The sequence below is a fragment of the Narcine bancroftii genome, unplaced genomic scaffold (assembly GCF_036971445.1).
Source record: "Narcine bancroftii isolate sNarBan1 unplaced genomic scaffold, sNarBan1.hap1 Scaffold_57, whole genome shotgun sequence".
Classification (NCBI taxonomy): Eukaryota; Metazoa; Chordata; class Chondrichthyes; order Torpediniformes; family Narcinidae; genus Narcine; species Narcine bancroftii.
Window position 1 is genome coordinate 58,563 of NW_027212103.1, and position 10,623 is coordinate 69,185.

Below are 10,623 nucleotides of genomic sequence, written 5' to 3' on the forward strand. Positions count from 1 at the left end.
TGTTTTGATGTGAAGTGGAATTGGATTTGTCGTAAAAGGCAAATTATTAGGAATGTAGAACCAATGATTACATGTAAGCCATGAAATCCTGTGGCTACAAAGAATGTTGTACCATAAATACCATCAGCGATGGAGAATGGAGCTTCGTAGTATTCTATTGCTTGAAGAGCGGTAAAATAAAAACCTAATAGGATGGTTAAGGTAAGGGCTTGAATTGTTTCTTTTCGGTTGCCTTCTATAATGCTATGGTGAGCTCATGTTACTGTTACTCCTGATGCTAATAGAACTGCAGTATTTAAAAGTGGTACGTCAAATGGATTTAATGGATAAATGCCTGTAGGTGGTCAACATCCTCCTAATTCTGGAGTTGGTGCTAGGCTTGAGTGATAAAAGGCTCAGAAGAAACCTAGGAAGAAGAATACTTCTGATAAAATAAATAGGATTATTCCATAGCGGAGTCCTTTTTGTACTGGTATGGTGTGGTGGCCTTGGAAGGTTCCTTCTCGGATTACGTCTCGTCATCATTGGATTATGGTTAAGATTATTAGGATAAATCCTAGAATTAATAATAATGGTTTATGAAAGTGAAATCAGATAGCTAGGCCAGATGTTATTAGTAATGCGGCTATAGCTCCTGTTAATGGTCATGGGCTTTGATCTACTATATGATATGGATGTGCTTGGTGTGCCATTAAATGTTTTCTTGTAAATAAAGGCTTAATAAGAGTACAAATACGTAAGCTTGGATTATTGCTACGGCTACTTCTAGTATAGTTAATAAGAACAAAATTAGTGATGTTAGTAAAGCTACTGTTGGTATTACATTAATCAATGTGAATGCTGCAGTTGCAATTAATTGTATGAGCAGGTGCCCAGCTGTTAAGTTTGCAGTTAGTCGGACTCCTAGTGCTAGTGGTCGGATAAATAAACTAATTGTTTCAATGAAAATTAGAATTGGTACTAGTAAGGTTGGTGTTCCTTCTGGAAGTAAATGGGCTAGTGAAGAGGTTGGTTGATTTAATAGTCCAATTAGAACTGTGGTTAATCATAAAGGGATAGCGAATGCTATATTTAATGATAGTTGTGTTGTTGGGGTAAATGTATATGGAAGAAGTCCTAATAAATTTATTGTAATTAAGAATAATATTAATGCTATAAGGATTATAGCTCATTTATGTCCATTTAAATTAATAGGTTGTATTAATTGATATGTAAATCGGTTAATAAATCATTCTTGTAAGGTCATAAGTCGGTTATTAATTCAACGATTTGATGAATTTAATAATGTTATTCATGGAATTATAATTGCTAGGGCAATTAGTGGAATTCCTATTAATGAGGGGCTTAAGAATTGGTTAAAAAAGGTTAGGGTCATGGTCAGTATCAAGATTTTGGTTTAGGTTTTTTTGTATTTTCAAGCTTAGGATACTTAATAAATAGGTGATTTATTACTTTTTGTGTTATAATTGTTAGGAAAAATAGTCATGAAAATAAGAAGATTAAGAACCATGGATTTGGGTTTAATTGTGGCATATCATTAAGGGTGGTAGGAGGTCACCATTATTTAGCTTAAAAGGCTAATGCTATAATCCTATTTTAGCTTCTTAATGAAGATTCTTCTAGTATTAATGAAGATCAGTTTTCGAAATGTTCAAGTGGGACTGATTCAACTACAATTGGTATGAAAGTATGGTTAGCGCCACAGATTTCTGAACATTGTCCGTAGAAAATACCTGGTCGTGAAATAATGAAGGCAGTTTGATTTAAACGTCCTGGTACTGCATCTATTTTAATTCCTAGTGCGGGTACTGCTCATGAGTGTAAAACATCTTCGGCAGTGATGAGTATTCGGATTGGGGATTCTATTGGTACTACTATTCGGTGATCCGTTTCTAGGAGGCGGAACTGACCTGGGTTAAGGTCTTCTGTTTGGATTATGTATGAGTCAAATTCTAAATTTTCATAATCTGTATATTCGTAGCTTCAATATCATTGATGTCCTAGGGCTTTAATTGTAATATGTGGATCATTAATTTCGTCTATTAAGTATAAAATTCGTAATGATGGTAGGGCAATTAAGATTAGGATAACTGCTGGTAAAATTGTTCATACAATTTCAATTTCTTGTGAGTCTAAAATGTATTTATTAGTAAGTTTGGTAGATACTATTGCTAAAATAATATAGAGAACGAGTGAGCTAATTAAGAAAACGATTATTAATGTGTGGTCGTGGAAGTGGAGGAGTTCTTCTATTACTGGAGATGCTGCGTCTTGGAATCCTAATTGTGAAGGGTGTGCCATTATAAGATTTGTGGGGTTTTAACCCACAGTTTTACCTTGACAAGGTAATGTGTTACTATTATACTAAAATCTTGAAGAAAGTGACAGAGTGGTGATGTGATTGGCTTGAAACCAATATATGGGGGTTCAATTCCTTCCTTTCTTGTATTAATACATAGGACGTTGGATTTGAACAAATGGTGGTTCTTCAAAGGTATGATTAGGTGGTGGACAGCCGTGAAGTCATTCTACATTTGTATGTGGTAAATCAATAGTTAATACTTCACGTTTTGAGGCGAATGCTTCTCATAAAATGTATAGGAGTATAATTACGGCAACTAGGGAAATTATTGAGCCGATGGATGATACAACATTTCAGAGGGTATAAGCATCTGGATAATCTGAGTAGCGACGTGGTATTCCGGCTAAACCAAGAAAATGTTGTGGGAAAAATGTTAGGTTTACTCCAATAAATATTACTAGAAATTGTATTTTAGTTCAGGTTGAATTGAGTGTATACCCGGAAATTAGGGGGAATCAGTGAATGAATCCTGCTATAATTGCAAATACCGCTCCTATTGATAGGACGTAATGAAAGTGTGCTACAACATAGTATGTATCATGTAAAACAATATCAAGTGATGAATTAGCTAGAACAATTCCTGTTAAACCACCAATAGTAAATAGGAAGATAAATCCTAATGCTCATAGAAGGGGTGTTTCTCATTTAATAGATCCTCCATGGAGTGTTGCTAATCAGCTAAATACTTTAACTCCAGTGGGAATGGCAATGATTATGGTGGCTGAAGTAAAGTAGGCACGGGTATCAACGTCTATTCCAGCGGTAAATATATGATGGGCTCATACAATAAAACCAAGTAGTCCAATTGCTATTATTGCTCAAACTATTCCTATATAACCGAATGGTTCTTTTTTTCCGGAATAGTAAGCGACTACGTGTGAGATTATACCAAATCCTGGTAAAATTAAGATGTAAACTTCTGGGTGGCCAAAAAATCAGAATAGATGTTGATATAAGATTGGATCACCACCTCCTGCTGGATCAAAAAAGGTTGTATTAAGATTTCGGTCTGTTAATAATATAGTAATACCTGCTGCTAAGACTGGTAAAGATAAGAGTAATAGAATTGTGGTTACAAGTAATGATCATACGAAAAGGGGTGTTTGGTATTGTGTAATTGATGGGGATTTTATATTAATAATTGTGGTAATAAAATTAATGGATGCTAAGATAGATGAAATTCCAGCTAAATGTAATGAGAAAATTGTTAAATCAACTGATGCTCCTGCATGGGCGAGATTACCAGCAAGAGGGGGATAAACTGTTCAGCCGGTGCCAGCGCCGGCTTCTACTCCTGCAGAAGCTAGTAGTAATAAAAAGGATGGGGGAAGTAATCAGAAACTTATATTATTTAATCGTGGAAAAGCTATGTCTGGGGCTCCAATTATTAGTGGGGTTAATCAGTTGCCAAATCCACCAATTATAATTGGTATAACCATAAAAAAGATTATAACAAAGGCATGAGCAGTAACAATTACATTATAGATTTGATCATCACCCAGTAAAGTACCTGGTTGGCTCAATTCGGTTCGAATTAATAGGCTCAAACCAGTTCCCACTATTCCTGCTCAAGCACCGAAGATCAAGTATAGGGTGCCAATATCTTTATGATTTGTAGAGAATAATCAGCGATTAATTGCCACAGGTAAGATGGCCGAGTTTAAAGCAGCGGATTGTAGCTCCGTAGAGAGAGGTATAAATCCTCTTCTTATCAGAATAGTCTTGTAGTATAAATGTTTACAGACGATTGCAAATCGTGAAAAGGAGAGAGATCTCCCGGGGCTTCTCCCGCCTTTGCCCCTTACGGCGGGAGAAGCTGGATAGATGTTCGTAGGATTGAACGCTTAGCTGTTAACTAAGAATTTATAGGATCGAGGCCTGTCTATCTAGTAAGGTTTTAGCTTAATTAAAGTGTCTGGGTTGCATTCAGAAGATGTGAGATAAAGTCTTGCAAATCTTAAATCAGAAGTTAAGAGGGTTTCACTTTTATTTAAAGCTTTGAAGGCTTTTGGTTTTGTTAACCTAAACTTCTTATTATAGGGTTAGTATAAATATTATGGGGGTTAATGGTAGAAGTATAATTGATATTATTGTGGATAAAGTTAGTAATGTGTTTGGTTTGGATGTAGGTGATTGTCATGTTGATGTTGATAAAGTTAGGTTGGGGGAGATGGTTAATGTGATTATATAACATAATCGTAAGTAGAAGAATAGGCTTAATAATGTTGCTAAAGTTATGATAGTGGTTGTAAATATTATGTTTTGTTTAGTTAATTCTTCAATAATTAATCATTTTGGTATAAAGCCGGATAGGGGAGGTAATCCTCCTAATGATAGGAGAGAGGTAAGGAAAATTGGTGTGATTAGTTGTGTTTTTATTCCAGATGGTGCGATGGATTCAATTTTTGTGGAGTTAATATATATTAATATTAAGAATATGGAGGAGGTTATAATCAAATAGATAATTAGATTTAATATTATGAGGTTAGGTATGTAGTGTAAAATAGATATTATCCATCCTAGATGTGCGATTGATGAATAGGCTAGGATTTTTCGTAGTTGTGTTTGGTTTAGTCCTCCTCATCCTCCTACAACGATTGATGTTAATCCAAGAATTGTTAATAAATGTGGGTTGAGTGTTTGGTGTAATTGAAATAGGATTGCTAATGGTGCAAGTTTTTGTCATGTTGCTAGAATTATACCTGTTGGTAAATTAATTCCTTGTATTACTTCTGGTAGTCAGAAGTGTATTGGTGCTAGTCCTAGTTTTAGGGCTAGGGCTAATGTAATAAATATTGTTGTTGTTTGGTTTGTTATTTGGGTTAGTTCTCATTGTCCAGTCAGTCATGCATTGATGGTTCCTCCAAATAGGAGTATTGCAGAGGCTGTGGCTTGTGTGATGAAGTATTTGGTGGAGGCTTCTACTGCTCGTGGGTGGTGTTTATAAATTATTAATGGAATGATGGCTATGGTATTAATTTCAAGGCCTATTCAGATTAATAATCAATTTGTTATTGTGAATGTTATTAGGGTTCCTATGATTAGGCTAAGGATAAGGATTAGTAGGATAAATGGATTCATTAGTAGAGGAAGGATTTTAACCAACATGGTTGGGGTATGGGCCCAAAAGCTTATTTAGCTGACTTTACTTAGTGGATAGTATAATGAAGTACTTAGGGTTTTGATCTCTAAGGTATAGGTTCAAGTCCTATTTCTCTAGGAAGGGGAATGATTTTAACATTCATGATTTACTCTATCAAAGTAACCCTTTAGTTCAGGCACTCTTCCTTTTGTTTATGTTAGTGGTGGTAGGCTTGCTATGGCGATTGGAAATGAAATATGTCATATGATAAGTGCTAGTGTTAATGGTAAAAAATTTTTTCATACTAAATGTATGAGTTGGTCATATCGAAATCGTGGATATGAGGCTCGGATTCATAGAAAAAGAATGGTTAATAGGGCTGTCTTGATTATTAGGCTGAAGGTGGTAAGTTCTGGTATTATTATATTATATGATGTTCCTATAAATAGGATAATTGATAATGTATTTATTATTAAAATGTTTGAGTATTCTGCTAGGAAGAATAAGGCGAATGGTCCTGCAGCGTATTCAATGTTGAAGCCTGAGACTAGTTCTGATTCACCTTCAGTAAGGTCGAAAGGAGCTCGGTTAGTTTCTGCTAATGTTGAGATATATCATATTATGGCTAATGGTCAGGTTGGTAGAATTAATCAGGTACTTTCTTGAGTTAAATTAAATGTATGTAGGGTAAAGCCTCCTGTTATGATAATAAGGGACAGTAGAATTAGGCCTAATGTGATTTCATATGAGATGGTTTGTGCTACAGCGCGTAGTGCTCCTATTAGAGCATATTTTGAGTTTGAAGCTCAGCCTGAGGCTAGGATTGTATATACTGTTAGGCTTGAGATTGCTAGGATAAATAATAAACCTAAATTGATGTTTATGATTGCGTGTGGTATTGGTAATGGTATTCATATTAAAAGGGCAAGTGTTAGTGCTATGGTTGGGGCTAGTAGGAAGAGTGTTTGTGAGGAGAAAGATGGTATAATTGGTTCTTTTGTAAATAATTTTAGGCCGTCTGCAATGGGTTGTAAAATGCCATAAGGTCCAATGATGTTAGGTCCTTTACGTAGTTGTATATAGCCTAATACTTTTCGTTCTAGTAGTGTTAAGAAGGCTGTAGCTAAAAGTACTGGGATAATGTATATTAATGGATTAATAATGTGGATAAATACGTAGTTTAACATAGTTAGGAAGAGGATTTGAACCTCTGGATGAAGGAGCTTAGGTCCTTTGCAATTACCAGTCTCTGCCACCCTAACTAATCATTATTTTTGATTAATATATAATCTTTATTACTTATTTGAGTTTTTTTCAATAAGTGGAAGGGAAGCATGCTTTAAGCATTGGCTTCATTTTCTCGGTCCTTTCGTACTGGGGAAAATATTATTATAGATAGAAACTGACCTGGATTGCTCCGGTCTGAACTCAGATCACGTAGGACTATTAATCGTTGAACAAACGAACCCTTAATAGCGGTTGCACCATTAGGATGTCCTGATCCAACATCGAGGTCGTAAACCTTTTCGTCGATATGGACTCTTAGAAAAGATTGCGCTGTTATCCCTAGGGTAACTTGGTTCATTGATCAAGAATAGGTCTTGGGTCATGTGTCGTCAGATGTTCTGTAAATTAGAATGGTAATTCTATTTTTTAAGTATTGAATACTTAATCGATTAGGGGGTTTTTTTGTACCCCTTGGTCGCCCCAACCAAAAATGTTAAATTATATTAAGTTATTTATTAAGTCCATGGATATTAGTGGGTTACTTATTAATTTAATTATTTTAAGCTCCATAGGGTCTTCTCGTCTTATAGTTATATCCTCGCTTCTGCACGTGGAGATTAATTTCATTGATTGGAAAATAGAGACAGATAAACTCTCGTTATGCCTTTCATACGGGTCTTCAATTAAAAGACAAGTGATTACGCTACCTTTGCACGGTCAGGGTACCGCGGCCGTTAAATGTTTCACAGGGCAGGCGGGACCTCTTATATTTATAACACAAGAGGCGATGTTTTTGGTAAACAGGCGGAGTTAGGTGTTTGCCGAGTTCCTTTATTTTCTTTTAATCTTTCCTATATAACACACCGGTGTAGGATTAACGTTTATTTTATAATATGAATTTCTAGTTATTTATTAATTTTATAATTACCTCTAGTTGGTGGCGGTTAATTACCAGTGATTTAATTCTGTCTGGTGTACACTAGTGTTAGGAGAGGTTTAATTCCTCTTATTACTCATTTTAGCATAATTTCTTTTATTGAATATAAAATAACCCAATATTATTAAGGGGATTTAGATTAATTATCAGTATTTTATTTTGTTAATAGTTTGGAGCTGTGACGCTTGCTTGACAGGTGGCTGCTTTTAGGCCCACTGATTTAATTTAAATTTTATTAATGTGATCTTTATTCTCCTAATAAAGTTGTTTCTTTGTTCAAAAGAGGTGTACCTCTTTTAAATAACTATTAATTATTACATTAGGTCTTTTAAGATTTTTCTTATATGATTTAATGAATAGTTAATGCAGAACTAAGGTTCTTTTTTTGGGTAACCAGCTATCACTAAACTCGGTAGGTTTGTTGCCTCTACTTGGGAGTCTTCCCACTCTTTTGCAACAGAGAAGGGTTTGCACTATTTGCTGCTCCGAAGTAGCTCGTATAGTTTCGGGAGGATAAACTAAAAGTCTTTTTGCCTATTTATTCTGGCTAAATCATGATGCGAAAGGTACAAGGTTTAATCTTTACTTTTTATTACTTTAAGATTATTTCATTTCTCTTTCAACTTTCCCTTGCGGTACTTTTTCTATGGCTCTAATTTTTGGTTCTATCGCCTATACTGAAAAGATTTAAAATGTTTTAGTTAAAGGTTAGAAGTTTTAGTTTAATATTTAAATATTGTTAAAGTTTTAATGGTGAATAGGCTAGTTTTAAGGTTCAAAATAGCTCGGATTGCACGAGTATCTTCTCGGTGTAAGGGAGATGCTTTGATTTTTAGCTATATTTTGGTTATTCCAAGTGCACTTTCCAGTACACTTACCATGTTACGACTTGCCTCCTCTTATATTTTTTCTTTTTTTATTTAAGTTTAGATTTAAGTTTGAGGAGAGTGACGGGCGGTGTGTGCACTCTTCAGAGCCGTCTTCAGGATAATGTGCTTATTTATCTTTACTGCTAAATCCACCTTATTAAGTATTTTTCATTTATTGTCCGTTTTTTCTTTATAGAAAATGTAGCCCATTTCTTTCCACTCCATTCGCTACACCTCGACCTGACGTATTGAATATATTATTCATTTTGCTTACTGTTGTTCCTTCATAGGGTGAGCTGATGACGGCGGTATATAGGCGGTAAAGGCAAGGAGTGGTGAGGTTTAACGTGGATTATCGGTTATAGAACAGGCTCCTCTAGGTGGATCTGAAGAACCGCCAAGTCCTTTGGGTTTTAAGCTAGCGCTTATAGTTCTCAGGCGAATAGGTTAGTAAATACTTATTTATTTATAATTAAACATAGTAGGGTATCTAATCCTAGTTTGGGTTTTAATTGTCGTGAGGTCAAAGTATCAAATTTGTTAAAGTCACTTTCGTTGATGATTTTTTTTATTTATAAGTGCGTATAACAGCTTTATTAAAGTCTTAACTTTAGAATGAATTGAGAATTTTTAATCACCCTTTACGCCGTAAAGTATTAATATGGGTTACTCGTATAACCGCGGTGGCTGGCACGAGATTTACCAACCCTTATAACTGTAACTAATTCAAGCTTTCGCTTATTATATAATATTTATTACTGCTGAGTACCCTTGGGGGTGTGGCTGAGCGAGGTGTCATGGGCTATGATACAATATATGTGCCTGATACCAGCATCTAAACAAATAATAGTCTGTTTAGGGCGTATTCACTGGATTGCTGAAACTTGCATGTATAAATTGAGTTAAAATTAATACTGAGTCTAGGACCAAAACTGCAGTGCTTGTGAAAGTTTTTAAAATTTTATCTTAGCATCTTCAGTGCCATGCTTTAAAATTAAGCTACACTAGCATGCATGTGTAACACTATATACAATGACGCATTTTACACTTTGTCATTAAACCCAAAAGTATACATCGGCCCTCGTTTTAGGGGTTTTTCGAGGATAACCATGTATATTGGGGGGAGGGGGGGTTTTTCCAAAAAAATGTTTTATTCTTTTTTTTTTTTTTCGTTTTCGTTTCTAAGACCAGGGGCACCTATATAATATATTTATGTCCAATAAATCTTTCCATGTGGTAAAGAAATGAATGCTCTTAACATTAATTAAAAATTATATGATGAATTAATATGATTATTAATAATAATTCTTTCTTAAATTCATGTTGATTTATTCATCCTAAATATCTCATATAATTATAATTATTGTCCTATGATGTACATTCTTAGTTTACTTGACAATCATTAACCATGAATTAATAAGTAATGGTTAAATCATGATATGTCGAGGATAACACAAGTTTAATTGAGTGAGTCGTTACCAACCCTCGAGGGTTTGTTATTGCTTCATTCCCCCCAAAAAAGACTGGGAGGGCTAGAAATCTTGAGACGATTAAGAGTAGAATGACAATTAAGGGAACTAGTGGAGATGGAGTCCTGATACGACAAGAGAGTAATACCTTACAAGGGTGCCAAATGCCAATATTTGAGCAATTATAGGGGATTAATCTATTACCGTACCACAAACCGTGCAAAGGTATCTATATTAGGGTATTGTTGATTTCTTACCAACCCTCATTAAACGTTGGTTAAATACTGATTATATTAGTTAAAATAGTATGTATTAATCTAATGGTAAATAGTATAATGAGGTAATTGTGATAAATTTAAGTAATGAAATATTGGAAAATCATAATTATGAGGTCTAAGGTTATTATGTAATGAAGATGGGGAAAATCTGTTAATGATTATTAAACATAGTATGTAATGAAGATGGGGAAAATCTATTAATGATTATTAAGCATAGTATGTATATATGTCTAATTTCATAATGTGTGATCTGACTGGAAAATGGAAAATTTGTGTTTTGGCTGTAATCATACTGATATATTGTAGTATTAGCAGTAATATTAGGGCCCAATGAGTCGGTCTTGTTTTGGTTGGGGTTTTGTTGTTTAGGTTTCTTTTAAAACCGATAATGTTTTGAAG

At 34.6% G+C, this 10,623-nt stretch overlaps 1 pseudogene; it reads right to left on the reverse strand.

Annotated features, from left to right (window-relative positions):
• Nucleotides 1–2,372: 2,372 nt before the first annotated feature.
• On the reverse strand, nucleotides 2,373–5,443 carry LOC138750999 (NADH-ubiquinone oxidoreductase chain 2-like; annotated as a pseudogene).
• Nucleotides 5,444–10,623: the final 5,180 nt, after the last annotated feature.